Consider the following 18,872-nt stretch of genomic DNA (forward strand, 5'->3'; position numbering starts at 1 on the left):
TAAGGATCGGGTGGGGCAGTAAGGCTGAAGGAGGTCGGAGAGATAGGTTGGCGCGAGGTTGTTTAGACATTTAAAAACAAATAAAAGGAGTTTAAAATGTATTCGGTAACGCACAGGGAGCCAGTGAAGGGACGCTAAAATCAGGGTGATGTGCTCACGTCTGCGGGTCTGTGTTAGCAGACGAGCAGCAGAGTTCTGCACGAGCTGCAGGCGGGCGAGGGAGGCCTGGCTAATGCCAACATACAGGGCATTACAATAATCAAGACGAGTCGAGATAAAAGCGTGGATTAATTTCTCAAGATCATGTCTTGATAGAAGCGGTTTCACTTTCGCTATTTGGCGTAATTGATAAAAGCTTTTTTGAACGACGCTGCTGATTTGTTTTTCGAATTTAAAATCTGAGTCAAACTTTACCCCCAGGTTTGTGACAGAGTCGCTGAGATACGGGGTCAGAGTGCCGAGGTCAACGTTGGGGGAGGGAGAGCGACTTGGACCGAACAACATAACTTCTGTTTTATCTTCATTTAGGCTCAGGAAGTTAGCTGAAAGCCAGACTTTGATGTCGTGCAGGCAGTCAATAAGACGTTGAACCGTGTTATTTTGTGCCATGGGAAAATAAATCTGGCAATCATCGGCATAAAAATGAAATGCAATACTGTACTTCCTAAAAATAGAACCAAGGGGGAGAAGGTAAAGCGCAACTAAAATTGGGGCAAGGATTGAGCCTTGGGGGACCCCATGTGGTAAAGGAGCTGTGGACGACATAAAACTGTCTACTTTTACACAAAAACTCCTGTCGGTTAGGTACGACCGGAACCAGTTGAGGGCGACGCCCTTAATGCCCACACAGTTCTCAAGACGAGTGATTAAGGTGGTAAAGAGTATCTTATTCACCATTTGATTGGCAGCAGTTAACGGGTTATGTTTAAAAGCTCATACCAGCATTCTTCCCTGCTTGGCACTCAGCATCAAGGCTTGGAATTGGGGGTTAAAGCACCAAAAATCATTCCCGGGCGCGGCGCCGCTGCTGCTGCCCACTGCTCCCCTCACCTCCCAGGGGGTGATCAAGGGGATGGGTCAAATGCAGAGGACACATTTCATTACACCTAGTGTGTGTGTGACAATCATTGGTACCTTAACTTAACTTTAACTTTACACATACAAACTGTAGCACACAAAAAAGCACATTTAATTAAAAAAAAACGTTATTATGGTCTTACCTTTACTTATAAATGAACTACTCCTTTTCGGACATGCTAATGAAACAACTGGAAATATGTGATGCATTACATTGTATTGTACGCATGTTCGAAATAAACTGGAACTGAACTGAAGTCCATGCGCCGCTGTTGTGCTGGATTAATGGCACCCCCGCCGTAGAATGCACCCCCTGGCGAGAGTGTTATATCAACTCAAGCCCTCACTTCAACTTTCCACGTGCAAGATTGAATCTATTTAAAAAAGTGTAACCGAGGGTTTATAAATGTCGCCTATACTGTATGAAACTACAAAATAACAAACACGGAGGCTCCAGTTTACACGAGGACCACTTTAATTACCTTCTTTCAAAAACCTCCGCTCCACTCCGTGTCATCACTTCCGCTCTTAGCGCCTTCAAAATAAGAGCTCAAGGCATAGACTGTATAACAGTGCATAACAGGAACTTAACATCACAAAGAGGAAAGCCCATAAAAAGAGGTTACAAAAGTTATCTAATAAGAAGCCAAAAAGTGCAAAAACAATAATGTTCGTGTTGGAGGAGTTGTGAATTAGGTACACCTGCAGTCTGCAGATGTACCTAATGTTGTGGCCCTGCAGTCATTCACAACTCCTCCAACACGAACATTATTGTTTTTGCACTTTTTGGCTTCTTATGAAATAACTTTTTTAAATAGATTCAATCTTGCACGTGGAAAGTTTAAGTGTGGGCTTTAGTTGATATAACACTCCCGTCAGGGGTTGCATTCTACGCCGGGGGTGCAGGAGGCGGGATTACTGCGAGCCTCAGCCAGTGCGTCTTTTGCAGCCGTTTTATGATCGCTCAGCACAAGAAATACGTTACACACATACAGTTGTTGACAAAATACACTGTACATTATATACCTCAGCTAACTAAACTATGGAAATGTATAATATAGTTCATATAGCAATACGGTCTCACTGCACAGCAGGCCAGCAGTTAGCCGAGTCCGCAATCCATGGTGAGGCACAACTGAGTGACGTGCCTCAACTGGCTGCTGATCACCGCACCGTCTCTTCTCAGTATTTGAACGGCAAATGTGAAAATTCAGCGATTTTGAATAAAGATAATCTAAAACTGGTGAAGTTAAATGGAAAATAACTTTATAGTATAATCACTATATGTGGGCGGCATGGCGTAGTGGGTAGAGCAACCGTGCCAGAAACCTGAGGGTTGCAGGTTCGCTCCCCGCCTCTTACCATCCAAAAATCGCTGCCGTTGTGTCCTTGGGCGGGACACTTCACCCTTTGCCCCCGGTGCCACTCACACCGGTGAATTGAATGATGAATGATAGGTGGTGGTCGGAGGGGCCGTTGGCGCAAATTGCAGCCACGCTTCCGTCAGTCTACCCCAGGGCAGCTGTGGCTATGAAAGTAGCTTACCACCACCAGGTTTGAACGATTGATGGGTTCTACATGTAAAGCGACTTTGGGTACTTAGAAAAGTGCTATATAAATCCCAGTTATTATATAACAATTTAATAAAAATAAAAAAATGTTTACATTTTTTTCTTTCCATGATGGCAGGTGAGGCGGGGCCTCACCTGCCTCTAGTGACTGCACGTCACTGCAGTCTGCAAGGGATACAGTCCGTAAGCACACATGATTGTGCGTGCTGCTGGTCCACTAATAGTACTAACCTTTAACAGTTAATTTTACTCATTTTCATTAATTACTAGTTTCTATGTAACTGTTTTTATATTGTTTTACTTTCTTTTTTATTCAAGAATATGTTTTTAATGTATTTATCTTATTATTTATTTTTTTTAAAGACCTTATCTTCACCATACCTGGTTGTCCAAATTAGGCATAATAATGTGTTAATACTGTATATATTGATATCGGTTGATATCTGTATCAGTATCGGTAATTAAGGGTTTGGTCAATATCGGAATATCGGATATCGGCAAAAAGCCATTATCGGACATCCCTAATTGAAATACTTTCTATAGTTCAAGACTTACGGTCGTTTAAAAGCAGCACTGCACATCATAATGGCGGCGACAGTTTTGATGTTAAAAGTCTAAAAAAAATTATGTAGAACGTCAGGCGAACCGGATTGAAAATCTTAACGGGCCGCATGTGGCCCGTGGACCGTATTTTGCCCAGGGTCTGCCTCAGGTTTAATTGTGATGAGTGTGCAAAATTTGGTGTGTGACTGTTGTCACATGCACAAACATTTGTAGTTTATTGTGTTAATGTATTAACACTAAACCTTCTAATTTATTAATGTAAAATACACAGTGGAAGTTGAACATAATAAAAGTATATTTTCCGTTTAGATTTTCAGACTTGAAAACCTAAATAAATAAAACTAAGGAAGGAAAATGGCAGAATAATTATATCTAAGTTATCGCAAAACTTTGTGTTTCAATGAGTTCCCGGCGAGAGCACAAAAGCTGTCTTTGAACCTACCAAGCAGAAGGCTTGTAAAACTCCACTGTGTAGGATGGGAAGCAACATGAAGGTGTTGTGTTTCTTTCATGTATTGCAATCAACAGAAAGATATTGTCTTGACCCAAGAACTACAAAAGGGGAGAGGAAGCAGGACCAGACTCCCCTCCAGGCGACCTTTTCTTTGAACTTTTGTATTCAAAGGCGATGGCTGTTTACGACCCCGTCCCTTAGAAACAGCTGTTGCCATGTAATCAGGGAAAGTCCAAATAAAAGAGGAGGCGTACAATCTTTCGCCAGAGCGTGTTGAGACATGTTTCTCCTCATTGAGCTAAATTTCATTCTGTCTCTGTTTAATTCCTTGTTTCTGGTCTTGTTTAATAAATGTCATCAGTGTTTGAACCTGACAGAAAATAATTCAAAAGAAGGAACATCAATCCCCAACAGAAAATCTGGAGCTTCTCTTTCTACATGCTGTTAACTAGCTGCACACGCTGGAAACAAGTAGCGAGGGCAGAATAATGAACTTATTGACAGTGCAGTGTGAAAGCCGATGTGTTTACTTTGTAATGAAGTAAACTAAGTCTCAAAGGAATATAATAGAGACACTTCCTGACGAAACATCCACATTTTGATGTCATACGGAAAGAAGCAGTTACCAGTGGAAGTGGATATGTCACCACAACATCCGGTTTCGCTGAGAAAAGTCTATTTAAGATGACCGAATTTCCGGTGCATCACTTGTCAATAGTGCGCAAATAATAGGCTATATACCAGAGGTGTGGACTCGAGTCACATGACTTGGACTCGAGTCATGAATTTGATGACTTTAGACTCGACTTGACAAAATGTAAAAAGACTTGCAACTCGACTTAGACTTTAACATCAATGACTTGTGACTTCACTTGGACTTGAGCCTTTTGAATTGACATGACTTGACATGACTTGCTACTTTCCCCAAAACCCAAAGATGAAAAAGTTATTCGGGAGCGCTCCGTATTTTTCATTGTGTACTTGTCTATCAGCGTTGCGTGTGTCAGCTGGTGTGGTCTCAGTACAACAGCCAATCAAATTAGATCTACTTTGTTTTCATCACACAGCATTCATCCAATCAAATTGCAGGACAACCAACGAAGAAGACATGTCCAAACCACACGCCAGTGAACAAAAAATGATGCCTAAAATAATTTCGTTTGGGTATAAAAATTACGAGGTGGTCAACACAAAACGGTTTGCAGTATGCAACACATGCGGTTCGAAAATTACTGATGGAGAGGCAACAACTTCCAACTTCGTCCGGCATTTGAAGTTGCACAAAGAACGGTAAGTTTTGAATGTAAGATAACGTTTATTGGCTAAGTAACGTGACTTTTATTTGCTGTGTAGTTAAATCAGTGAGGCTGTAAACTCACTGCTAACGTTATAACGTTATTGCAAACACGGGAATCTGTTGCAGTTCACTACCTTATTCATACTTTTTGTTCAGTGATTTTTTTTAAGCAGGGTTACGTTAGTCAATATATCACACATAACGTTAGACGGCGGTCAGCAGCACCGCGTATTTTAGCCACCTAAAAAAAGACAAAAATAGTAAAATAAAGGTCAGTTAAAATGTATACTATATTATGAATATGTGTACCGTTTTAGCTAGCTTTCTGACATACTGTTGGTTGTTTACCTCAGTGGTCCCCAACCACCGGGCCGTGGCCCGGTACTGGTCCGTGGATCGATTGGTATCGGGCCGCACAAGAAATAATATTTTTTTTTTCTTTTTTTAATTAAATCAACATAAAAAACACAAGATACACTTACAAGTAGTGCACCAACCCAAAACAACTCTCTCCCCCCTTTTGTTCTGGGCATTGAACATGAAGACTCTTCCTTCACTGTTCCGAGTGGCCATGAGAGTCTTGGCAGTGCCTGCCTCCAGTGCTCCAGTGGAGCGAGTTTTCAGCCATGGTGGCATCATACTACGCCCCCATCGTGCACAAATGACTGACAGACTCTTGGCTAATTTGGTCTTTTGCAAATGCAATGCAGCATAGGGCCCTGACATATAAAAAGTACAACTTTTTTGTTATGTTCACGTATATGTCATGTTTTTTCAATGTTAACACTTTTGTACAAATAAGTACATTTGCACTTTATTTTTCAATGTGTTTGTTCTGTAAAGGAATGAGTTAATGTTTAAAATGACTGGTTAATAGTGCTATTATAAAGTGCAATGTCAGCACAATTTTCTTTCCTGCAATTTAAAATGCACTTGTTTTAATAAATAAATACAGCGTTTGAAAAGCCTACACAATCTGTGTTAATATATTAGTCTGTGGTTAAAAGGACTTGAAAGGACTCGAAACTCAAAATGCAGGACTTAGGACTTGACTTGAGACTTTCCAGTGTTGACTTTGGACTTGACTCGGGGCTTGCCTGTCTTGACTCGGGACTTGACTCGGACTTGAGGGCAAAGACTTGAGACTTACTTGTGACTTGCAAAACAATGACTTGGTCCCACCTCTGCTATATACTATATAATACATTAATATATATTTTGATTACGAAGAAATACCGATTGTTGAAGGACCGGAATTGACGCTGTGGTCTGACTACGGTCCGTTTGAAAAAATCCTTAAAAAATAAACAGTCCAGGTGACTTTTCCTCTTTTATCCTCAATTTCTTCATTTTGTCTTCCTCTTCTTACTCCACGCAAAGTTATCAACCGCCAGAAAACAAGATCAGGATTTCCCCCTTAATGTAACCGGCAAAATAAAAGCTGCCACATCTTAAAAAGTATGTTGGTTTTTTTTATGAGAAAACAAATTAGAGGGATATAATGGATTGTAACCTCCAGAAGAAGTCACAAAGTTTGACGCTCTTTTTAACTTTTATTGCCAATCTCATGCTAAAAAGTATTTCTTCTCGTGCACACATGTATGTCTCCTTGCTTACCTACCAGACACAAAACAACACTTCCTCATTCTCCGCCAATCCTTTGTCAGGCACTGTGTGTTCGCCATCATGGGAACAATGAACATATCCTGTTGATATATATAATAATATATATTCTCACCACATGCAAAGTATCAAGCGCCAGACAAGCAAACCTGATTTGATTTAGATTTTTATTAAGGATCCCCATTAGCTGGTTGCCACAACAACCCACTAGTCTTCCTGGGGTCCACAAACTCAATACAATTACAAGTAAAAGCATATAATTATAACTACACAAATACAGAAACAAATAAAAGCATCAATAAGAAAACAAGCAAACAATTTACAGTCACAGAATAATAATTACCGTATTTTCCGGACTATAAGTCGCAGTTTTTTTTCATAGTTTTGGCCGGGGGTGCGACTCAGGAGCGACTTATGTGTGAAATTATTAACACATTACCGTAAAATATAAAATAATATTATTCAGCTCATTCACGTAAGAGACTAGACGTATAAGATTTCATGGGATTTAGCGATCAGGAGTGACAGATTGTTTGGTAAACGTATAGCATGTTCTATATGTTATAGTTATTTGAATGACTCTTACCATAATATGTTACGTTAACATACCAGTTGGTTATTTATGCCTCATATAACGTACACTTATTCAGCCTGTTGTTCACTATTCTTTATTTATTTTAAATTGCCTTTCAAATGTCTATTCTTGGTGTTGGCTTTTATCAAATACATTTCCCCAAAAAATGCGACTTATACTCCAGTGCGACTTACAGTGGGGCAAAAAAGTATTTAGTCAGCCACCAATTGTGCAAGTTCTCCCACTTAAAATGATGACAGAGGTCTGTAATTTTCATCATAGGTACACTTCAACTGTGAGAGACAGAATGTGAACAAAAAATCCAGGAATTCACATTGTAGGATTTTTGAATAATTTATTTGTAAATTATGGTGGAAAATAAGTATTTGGTCAATAACAAAAATTCAACTCAATACTTTGTAATATAACCTTGGTTGGCAATAACAGAGGTCAAACGATTACTATAGGTCTTTACCAGGTTTGCACACACAGTAGCTGGTATTTTGGCCCATTCCTCCATGCAGATCTTCTCGAGAGCAGTGATGTTTTGGGGCTGTCGCCGAGCAACATGGACTTTCAACTCCCTCCACAGATTTTCTATGGAGTTGAGGTCTGGAGACTGGCTAGGCCACTCCAGGACTTTCAAATGCTTCTTACGGAGCCACTCCTTCGTTGCCCGGGCGGTGTGTTTGTGATCATTGTCATGCTGGAAGACCCAGCCACGTTTCATCTTCAAAACTCTCACTGATGGAAGGAGGTTTTGGCTCAAAATCTCATGATACATGGCCCCATTCATTCTTTCCTTAACACGGATCAGTCGGCCTGTCCCCTTAGCAGAAAAACAACCCCAAAGCATGATGTTTCCACCCCCAAGCTTCACAGTAGGTATGGCGTTCTTGGGATGCAACTCAGTATTCTTCTTCCTCCTAACACGACGAGTTGAGTTTATACCAAAAAGTTCTATTTTGGTTTCATCTGACCACATGGCATTCCCCCAATCCTTTGCTGTATCATCCATGTGCTCTCTGGCAAACTTCAGTCTGGTGCAGGTCTACAATTCTTTTCCTGGTGTCCTTCGACAGCTCTTTGGTCTTGGCCATAGTAGAGTTTGGAGTCTGACTGTTTGAGGCTGTGGACAGGTGTCTTTTATACAGATAACGAGTTCAAACAGGTGCCATTAATACAGGTAACAAGTGGAGGACAGAAGAGCTTCTTAAAGAAGAAGTTACAGGTCTGTGAGAGCCAGAGATCTTCCTTGTTTGAAGTGACCAAATACTTATTTTCCACCATAATTTACAAATAAATTCTTTAAAATTCCTACAATGTGAATTCCTGGATTTCCACATTCTGTCTCTCACAGTTGAAGTGTACCTATGATGAAAATTACAGACCTCTGTCATCATTTTAAGTGGGATAACTTGCACAATCGGTTGCTGACTAAATACTTTTTTGCCCCACTGTATATGTTTTTTTCCTTCTTTATTATGCATTTTCGGCTGGTGCGACTTATACGCCGAAAAATACGGTACCATATAAATATAACTACACAATACAAAACCAAACAAAAATCATCAATAAGCAAACTAATTTACAGACTCAGATAAAATATCACTTTCCTTTTAAAAACCTGTTTACTTTCAATGCCGGTGAGAATTTGAGGCAGGTTATTCCAGAGCGATACAGATCTATAAATAAAAGATTTCCGCAAAGCATTCTTCCTGAGACGAGGGAGTACAAAAAGCCCCTCACTGGACGCCCTGATATTATGATTATGTATAGTGCTACTGTAAACTACAAACCCCGTTTCCATATGAGTTGGGAAATTGTGTTAGATGTAAATATAAACGGAATACAATGATTTGCAAATCCTTTTCAACCCATATTCAATTGAATGCACTACAAAGACAAGATATTTGATGTTTAAACTCATAAACTTAATTTTTTTATTGCAAATAATTAACTTAGAATTTCGTGCCAAAGTAGTTGGGAAAGGGCATGTTCACCACTGTGTTACATGGCCTTTCTTTTTAAAAACACTCAGTAAACATTTGGGAACTGAGGAGACACATTTTTTTAAGCTTGTCAGGTGGAATTCTTTCCCATTCTTGCTTGATGTACAGCTTAAGTTGTTCAACAGTCCGGGGGTCTCCGTTGTGGTATTTTAGGCTTCATAATGCGCCACACATTTTCAATGGGAGACAGGTCTGGACTACAGGCAGGCCAGTCTAGTACCCGCACTCTTTTACTACGAAGCCACGTTGATGTAACATGTGGCTTGGCATTGTCTTGCTGAAATAAGCAGGGGCGTCCATGGTAACGTTGCTTGGATGGCAACATATGTTGCTCTAAAACCTGTATGTACCTTTCAGCATTAATGGCGCCTTCACAGATGTGTAAGTTACCCATGTCTTGGGCACTAATACACCCCCATACCATCACAGATGCTGGCTTTTCAACTTTGCGCCTATAACAATCCGAATGTTTTTTTTCCTCTTTAGTCCGGAGGACACGACGTCCACAGTTTCCAAAAACAATTTGAAATGTGGACTCGTCAGACCACAGTACACTTTTCCACTTTGCATCAGTCCATCTTAGATGAGCTCAGGCCCAGCAAAGCCGACGGCGTTTCTGGGTGTTGTTGATAATCAGTTTTCGCCTTGCATAGGAGAGTTTTAACTTGCACTTAGAGATGTAGCGACCAACTGTAGTTACTGACAGTGGGTTTCTGAAGTGTTCCTGAGCCCATGTGGTGATATCCTTTACACACCGATGTCGCTTGTTGATGCAGTACAGCCTGAGGGATCGAAGGTCACGGGCTTAGCTGCTTACGTGCAGTGATTTTTCCAGATTCTCTGAACCCTTTGATGATATTACGGACCGTAGATGGTGAAATCCCTAAATTCCTTGCAATAGCTGGTTGAGAAAGGTTTTTGTTCAACTATTTGCTCACGCATTTGTTGACAAAGTGGTGACCCTCGCCCCATCCTTGTTTGTGAATGACTGAGCATTTCATGGAATCTACTTTTATACCCAATCATGGCACCCACCTGTTCCCAATTTGCCTGTTCACCTGTGGGATGTTCCAAATAAGTGTTTGATGAGCAATCCTAAACTTTATCAGTATTTATTGCCACCTTTCCCTACTTCTTTGTCACGTGTTGCTGGCATCAAATTCTAAAGTTAATGATTATTTGCAACAACAAAAAAATGTTTTTCAGGTTGAACATCAAATATGTTGTCTTTGTAGCATATTCAACTGAATATGGGTTGAAAATGATTTGCAAATCATTGTATTCCGTTTATATTTACATCCAACACAATTTCCTAACTCATATGGAAACGGGGTTTGTATTTGGGCCATGAGAAAAGCAGGAGTTTTACTACCGTTTACTGATTTGAACAATATTAGAGTATTAGCTGACAACCTGTTCTGCACTGTTAGCCAAGGAAAGAGAAGCATGCATTTGGTTTAACATTGCTTCTTAGTGAACAACCCAGAACCAGCCTTGCTGCCCTATTCTGGACAATCTGGAGCTTACTGATCTCACCACTAGCAGCAGAGGCCCAGACTGTAGAACCATAGTCCAGATGACACAAGACTAAACTCTTAAAGGGGAACATCATCACCAGACCTATGTAAGTGTCAATATATACCTTGATGTTGCAGAAAAAAGACCATATATTTTTTTAACCGATTTCCGAACTCTAAATGGGTGAATTTTGGCGAATTAAACGCCTTTCTATTATTCGCTCTCGGCGCGATGACGTCACAACATGACGTCACATCGGGAAGCAATCCGCCATTTTCTCAAACACATTACAAACACCGAGTCAAATCAGCTCTGTTATTTTCCGTTTTTTTCGACTGTTTTCCGTACCTTGGAGACATCATGCCTCGAGGGTGTAACAACACGAACAGGGACGGATTCAAGTTGCACCAGTGGCCCAAAGATGCGAAGGTGGCAAGAAATTGGACGTTTGTTCCGCACACTTTACCGACGAAAGCTATGCTACGACAGAGATGGACCCTAGCTTCCCTGGCCTGCTGACAACTCCAAAACTGAACAGATCAGCTTTCAGGAAAAGAGAGCGGATGAGAGTATGTCTACAGAATATATTAATTGATGAAAACTGGGCTGTCTGCACTCTCAAAGTGCATGTTGTTGCCAAATGTATTTCATATGCTGTAAACCTAGTTCATAGTTGTTAGTTTCCTTTAATGCCAAACAAACACATACCAATCGTTGGTTAGAAGGCGATCGCCGAATTCGTCCTCGCTTTCTCCCGTGTCGCTGGCTGTCGTGTCGTTTTCGTCGGTTTGGCTTGCATACGGTTCAAACCGATATGGCTCAATAGCTTCAGTTTCTTCTTCAATTTCGTTTTCGCTACCTGCCTCCACACTACAACCATCCGTTTCAATACATGCGTAATCTGTTGAATCGCTTAAGCCGTTGAAATCCGAGTCTGAATCCGAGCTAATGTCGCTATAAACTTGCTGTTCTAGCCGTCATGTTTGTTTGTATTGGCATCACTGTGTGACGTCACAGGAAAATGGACAGGTGTATATAACGATGGTTAAAATCAGGCACTTTGAAGCTTTTTTTAGGGATATTGCGTGATGGGTAAAATTTTGAAAAAAACTTCGAAAAATAAAATAAGCCACTGGGAACTGATTTTTAATGGTTTTACCCCTTCTGAAATTGTGATAATGTTCCCCTTTAAAGGGAAACATTATCACCAGACCTATGTAAGCGTCAATATATACTTTGATGTTGCAGAAAAAAATACCTTTTTTTTTTTAACCGATTTCCGAACTCTAAATGGGTGAATTTTGGCGAATTAAACGCCTTTCTGTTATTCGCTCTCGGAGCGATGACGTCACGCATCGGGAAGAAATCCGCCATTTTCTCAAACACAGTCAAATCAGCTCTGTTATTTTCCGTTTTTTCGACTGTTTTCCGTACCTTGGAGACATCATGCCTCGAGGGTGTAACAACACGAACAGGGACGGATTCGAGTTGCACCAGTGGCCCAAAGATGCAAAAGTGGCAAGAAATTGGACGTTTGTTCCGCACACTTTACCGACGAAAGCTATGCTACGACAGAGATGGACCCTAGCTTCCCTGGCCTGCTGACAACTCCAAAACTGGACAGATCAGCTTTCAGGAAAAGAGAGCGGATGAGAGTATGTCTACAGAATATATTAATTGATGAAAACTGGGCTGTCTGCACTCTCAAAGTGCATGTTGTTGCCAAATGTATTTCATATGCTGTAAACCTAGTTCATAGTTGTTAGGTTCCTTTAATGCCAAACAAACACATACCAATCGTTGGTTAGAAGGCGATCGCCGAATTCGTCCTCGCTTTCTCCCGTGTCGCTGGCTGTCGTGTCGTTTTCGTCGGTTTGGCTTGCATACGGTTCAAACCGATATGGCTCGATAGCTTCAGTTTCTTCTTCAATTTCGTTTTCGCTACCTGCCTCCACACTACAACCATCCGTTTCAATACATGCGTAATCTGTTGAATCGCTTAAGCCGCTGAAATCCGAGTCTGAATCCGAGCTAATGTCGCTATACCTTGCTGTTCTAGCCGTCATGTTTGTTTGTATTGGCATCACTGTGTGACGTCACAGGAAAATGGACAGGTGTATATAACGATGGTTAAAATCAGGCACTTTGAAGCTTTTTTTAGAGATATTGCGTGATGGGTAAAATTTTGAAAAAAACTTCAAAAAATAAAATAAGCCACTGGGAACTGATTTTTAATGGTTTTACCCCTTCTGAAATTGTGATAATGTTCCCCTTTAAAGGGAAACATTATCACCAGACCTATGTAAGCGTCAATATATACTTTGATGTTGCAGAAAAAAATACCTTTTTTTTTTAACCGATTTCCGAACTCTAAATGGGTGAATTTTGGCGAATTAAACGCCTTTCTGTTATTCGCTCTCGGAGCGATGACGTCACGCATCGGGAAGAAATCCGCCATTTTCTCAAACACCGAGTCAAATCAGCTCTGTTATTTTCCGTTTTTTCGACTGTTTTCCGTACCTTGGAGACATCATGCCTCGTCGGTGTGTTGTCGGAGGGTGTAACAACACGAACAGGGACGGATTCGAGTTGCACCAGTGGCCCAAAGATGCAAAAGTGGCAAGAAATTGGACGTTTGTTCCGCACACTTTACCGACGAAAGCTATGCTACGACAGAGATGGACCCTAGCTTCCCTGGCCTGCTGACATCAACTCCAAAACTGGACAGATCAGCTTTCAGGAAAAGAGAGCGGATGAGGGTATGTCTACAGAATATATTAATTGATGAAAACTGGGCTGTCTGCACTCTCAAAGTGCATGTTGTTGCCAAATGTATTTCATATGCTGTAAACCTAGTTCATAGTTGTTAGTTTCCTTTAATGCCAAACAAACACATACCAATCGTTGGTTAGAAGGCGATCGCCGAATTCGTCCTCGCTTTCTCCCGTGTCGCTGGCTGTCGTGTCGTTTTCGTCGGTTTCGCTTGCATACGGTTCAAACCGATATGGCTCAATAGCTTCAGTTTCTTCTTCAATTTCGTTTTCGCTACCTGCCTCCACACTACAACCATCCGTTTCAATACATGCGTTGTCAGGACTTGATCTTTATTGTTTGCTTTTCCGGGATGCAGCGGAAAGTTGGCACGGGCGAGACGGGAACCAAGGTACATGATTTATTTATTAACTATAAATACAAAAAAAAATCAAACAAAAAGCGCGCACAGTGGCGGAGAATAAACTATGAACAATTAAACAAAAACATTAACTGTGGCTTGAAAAACAAAAACTTACTTGGCATGGAACCGGCATGAAAAAGGAGCAGCAAGGATCATAAGGGTGTGCAGAAGCATATATGGGGTGTGAGGTCGTCAGAAAGACAAACTGAAAAACACTGAACTTAAATACTATGGACATGATGAGTGAAAGCAGGTGCGTGACTCAAAACGTGAAACAGGTGCGTGACGTGACAGGCAAAAACCAATGGTTGCTATGGTGACCAGACAAGGGAGTGAAAAAGACAGAAACTAAACAAAACATGACTTAAAACAAAACATGATAATACAGACATGACATGCGTAACCTGTTGAATCGCTTAAGCCGTTGAAATCCGAGTCTGAATCCGAGCTAATGTCGCTATAGCTTGCTGTTCTATCCGCCATGTTTGTTTGTGTTGGCATCACTATGTGACGTCACAGGAAAATGGACGGGTGTGTATATAACGATGGTTAAAATCAGGCACTTTGAAGCTTTTTTTAGGGATATTGCGTGATGGGTAAAATTTTTTTAAAAACTTCGAAAAATAAAATAAGCCACTGGGAACTGATTTTTAATGGTTTTAACCCTTCTGAAATTGTGATAATGTTCCCCTTTAACAATCTGAAAAAGAAGAGGTGGATCAACAAAAGCAGCACATTTCCTGGAAATACCAACAGCCCTTCCCATCTTTGTAACTATATCACTGACATGATTTGACCAGGATAGAGTGCAGTCCAGGAGCTTGGCACTTCTGACCTGTTGAACTGTTGAAATACCTAGCCTCAGATCCAACTTTGGTAGTGGATACTGCTACCTGATTGGCTGTTAGCGTGTCACGCCCACTAATCAGTGATCAGTTCCTGTGTTACTCGGTTACCAGAGAGCGAGGGCCTTTGTTCGTGCAACCAACCTTGTTTCCAACGAAATATAAAAATGTTTTTTCAACGTTTTATCGATTGTATTTTTTACTGATATCAGTTATTGCGTTTTATTGCCCCGCCCTATTTTCAAAATCATTAAATCGATCTTTTAAATTAAATTGACTAAATAATTAATCTGCATTATGCTTGATTAAAAAAAATATTCGACAGTTAATTTTATCTTGCAGTTAAACATTTCCTGGGGGGACGCCATGGCAAGGGATTTGTCGGAATATAAACACTTTATTCTAAACGAAGAACAACAACGAACGCCTCAGCAAAGCAGAAGACGAAAAGCTCAGGAGTTCCTCCGATGCTTCTCTAGAAAACAGAATTGGACAATTTATTAGAGGCTGTATTATTGTGGTCATGTCGGGTCTTTTAATATCTTTTTTTTTTTTTTTTTTTCATTACCTGCACATGACTCCAGTGAGGATAGCATCAGGAAATTTTCACACAGCGAAGCTCATATCTCGCCGTGACCCTTGACACACAACAGCCTCACTTTATTGCTTCTGTGTGTGTGTGTGTGTGTGTGTGCTCTCTAGATACTTGGCAGTAACACCTCGCCGTGCAGCTCCAAAGCAAACACTGAGCGGACACATCATTAGGCACACCTGCAACCATCTTTAGCAGGCCTATTCAACCAAGTTGTTTCGGGGGCCACATTTCCAGAAATCTTCTCCCTTTACTGTTTGTCTTATTTTGTATAATCCCGAAGAACCAGCATCTTCTCCAGTAGACCCCTGATTTTGGTCTATTTGTTTGTCGACCGTAGCGCCATACTTGCCAACCTTGAGACCTCCGATTTCGGGAGGTGGGGGGGTGGGGGGCGTGGTCTGGAGTGAGGCGGGGGTGTGGTTGGGGGTGTGGTTAAGAGGGGAGGAGTATATTTACAGCTAGAATTCACCAAGTCAAGTATTTCATATATATATACACAGGTAAAAGCCAGTAAATTAGAATATTTTGAAAAACTTGATTTATTTCAGTAATTGCATTCAAAAGGTGTAACTTGTACATTATATTTATTCATTGCACACAGACTGATGCATTCAAATGTTTATTTCATTTAATTTTGATGATTTGAAGTGGCAACAAATGAAAATCCAAAATTCCGTGTGTCACAAAATTAGAATATTACTTAAGGCTAATACAAAAAAGGGATTTTTAGAAATGTTGGCCAACTGAAAAGTATGAAAATGAAAAATATGAGCATGTACAATACTCAATACTTGGTTGGAGCTCCTTTTGCCTCAATTACTGCGTTAATGCGGCGTGGCATGGAGTCGATGAGTTTCTGGCACTGCTCAGGTGTTATGAGAGCCCAGGTTGCTCTGATAGTGGCCTTCAACTCTTCTGCGTTTTTGGGTCTGGCATTCTGCATCTTCCTTTTCACAATACCCCACAGATTTTCTATGGGGCTAAGGTCAGGGGAGTTGGCGGGCCAATTTAGAACAGAAATACCATGGTCCGTAAACCAGGCACGGGTAGATTTTGCGCTGTGTGCAGGCGCCAAGTCCTGTTGGAACTTGAAATCTCCATCTCCATAGAGCAGGTCAGCAGCAGGAAGCATGAAGTGCTCTAAAACTTGCTGGTAGACGGCTGCGTTGACCCTGGATCTCAGGAAACAGAGTGGACCGACACCAGCAGATGACATGGCACCCCAAACCATCACTGATGGTGGAAACTTTACACTAGACTTCAGGCAACGTGGATCCTGTGCCTCTCCTGTCTTCCTCCAGACTCTGGGACCTCGATTTCCAAAGGAAATGCAAAATTTGCATGGTTGGGTGATGGTTTGGGGTGCCATGTCATCTGCTGGTGTCGGTCCACTCTGTTTCCTGAGATCCAGGGTCAACGCAGCCGTCTACCAGCAAGTTTTAGAGCACTTCATGCTTCCTGCTGCTGACCTGCTCTATGGAGATGGAGATTTCAAGTTCCAACAGGACTTGGCGCCTGCACACAGCGCAAAATCTACCCGTGCCTGGTTTACGGACCATGGTATTTCTGTTCTAAATTGGCCCGCCAACTCCCCTGACCTTAGCCCCATAGAAAATCTGTGGGGTATTGTGAAAAGGAAGATGCAGAATGCCAGACCCAAAAACGCAGAAGAGTTGAAGGCCACTATCAGAGCAACCTGGGCTCTCATAACACCTGAGCAGTGCCAGAAACTCATCGACTCCATGCCACGCCGCATTAACGCAGTAATTGAGGCAAAAGGAGCTCCAACCAAGTATTGAGTATTGTACATGCTCATATTTTTCATTTTCATACTTTTCAGTTGGCCAACATTTCTAAAAATCCCTTTTTTGTATTAGCCTTAAGTAATATTCTAATTTTGTGACACACGGAATTTTGGATTTTCATTTGTTGCCACTTCAAATCATCAAAATTAAATGAAATAAACATTTGAATGCATCAGTCTGTGTGCAATGAATAAATATAATGTACAAGTTACACCTTTTGAATGCAATTACTGAAATAAATCAACTTTTTCAAAATATTCTAATTTACTGGCTTTTACCTGTATACCTTGATGTTGCAGAAAAAAGACCATATATTTTTTTAACCGATTTCCGAACTCTAAATGGGTGAATTTTGGCGAATTAAACGCCTTTCTATTATTCGCTCTCGGAGCGATGTGACGTCACATGGGGAAGCAATCCGCCATTTTCTCACTTTCGTCGGTGTGTTGTCGGAGGGTGTAACAACACGAACAGGGACGGATTCAAGTTGCACCAGTGGCCCAAAGATGCGAAAGTGGCAAGAAATTGGACGAAATGTGTTCAAAATACGAGGCTGTGGGGAAAGCCGACGAAATGGTCAGTCGTTTGTTCCGCACACTTTACCTACGAAAGCTATGCTACGACAGAGATGGCAAGAATGTGTGGATATCCTGCGACACTCAAAGCAGATCAGCTTTCAGGAAAAGAGAGCGGATGAGGGTATGTCTACAGAATATATTAATTGATGAAAACTTTATTCATTACTCGCGGTTTTACGTAAATTATTATACATAAACTGTGTTTACCAATAATTTAGCTTAAAGACATTTATTTTTTTCAATCATTCGAGTACATTCGGGTAATCTTGTGTAATGCAGTATTTTGTGTCTATTTAGGTATGGTTAACCTGAGTGCTGAAATCGTGGAAAAATATATGTTCTTAGCTCGCCTGAAATGGGCTGTCTGCACTCTCAAAGTGCATGTTGTTGCCAAATGTATTTCATATGCTGTAAACCTAGTTCATAGTTGTTAGTTTCCTTTAATGCCAAACAAACACATACCAATCGTTGGTTAGAAGGCGATCGCCGAATTCCTCCTCGCTTTCTCCCGTGTCGCTGGCTGTCGTGTCGTTTGTTGGTTTCGCTTGCATACGGTTCAAACCGATATGGCTCAATAGCTTCAGTTTCTCCTTCAATTTGGTTTTCGCTACCTGCCTCCACACTACAACCATCCGTTTCAATACATTCGTAATCTGTTGAATCGCTTAAGCCGCTGAAATCCGAGCCTGAATCCGAGCTAATGTCGCTATACCTTGCTGTTCTATCTGCCATGTTTGTTTGTGTTGGCTTCACTATGTGACGTCACAGGAAAATGGACGGGTGGTTAAAATCAGGCACTTTGAAGCTTTTTTTAGGGATATTGCGTGATGGGTAAAATTTTGAAAAAAACTTCGGAAAATAAAATAAGCCACTGGGAACTGATTTTTAATGGTTTTAACCCTTCTGAAATTGTGATAATGTTCCCCTTTAAGGAATATAACATAACTGTCATGTCTGTGATCATGTTTTGTTTGGTTATGTTTTGCTTGGTTTTTGGACACTTTTTAGTTCTTGTCTTCACTCCCTTGCTTTGTCACCATAGTAACCATTAGTTTCACCTGGTTCACATCCTCATGTCACGCACCTGTCTCACGTTTTTCACATTTTGAGTCACGCACCTGTTTTCACTAATCATGTAACCAGTATTTAAGCTTGTTGTTGCCAGGCAGTCGGCCTGGTGACAT

The 18,872-nt window shown here is 41.0% G+C and overlaps 1 long non-coding RNA gene across 1 annotated transcript in view; it reads right to left on the reverse strand.

Moving 5' to 3' along the window:
* Positions 1–14,534: 14,534 nt before the first annotated feature.
* The window catches only part of LOC133577872 (uncharacterized), a 78,767-nt gene continuing 74,429 nt past the window's right edge, over positions 14,535–18,872 (reverse strand). Inside the window, exons 4-5 of the long non-coding RNA XR_009811780.2 lie at positions 15,279–15,348; positions 14,535–15,185 (exon numbers count right to left, since the gene is read on the reverse strand). This is a non-coding gene — a long non-coding RNA (uncharacterized lncRNA). The remainder of the gene's footprint in view (positions 15,186–15,278; positions 15,349–18,872) is intronic.

Source organism: Nerophis lumbriciformis, linkage group LG39 (assembly GCF_033978685.3).
Source record: "Nerophis lumbriciformis linkage group LG39, RoL_Nlum_v2.1, whole genome shotgun sequence".
NCBI classification, from domain to species: Eukaryota; Metazoa; Chordata; class Actinopteri; order Syngnathiformes; family Syngnathidae; genus Nerophis; species Nerophis lumbriciformis.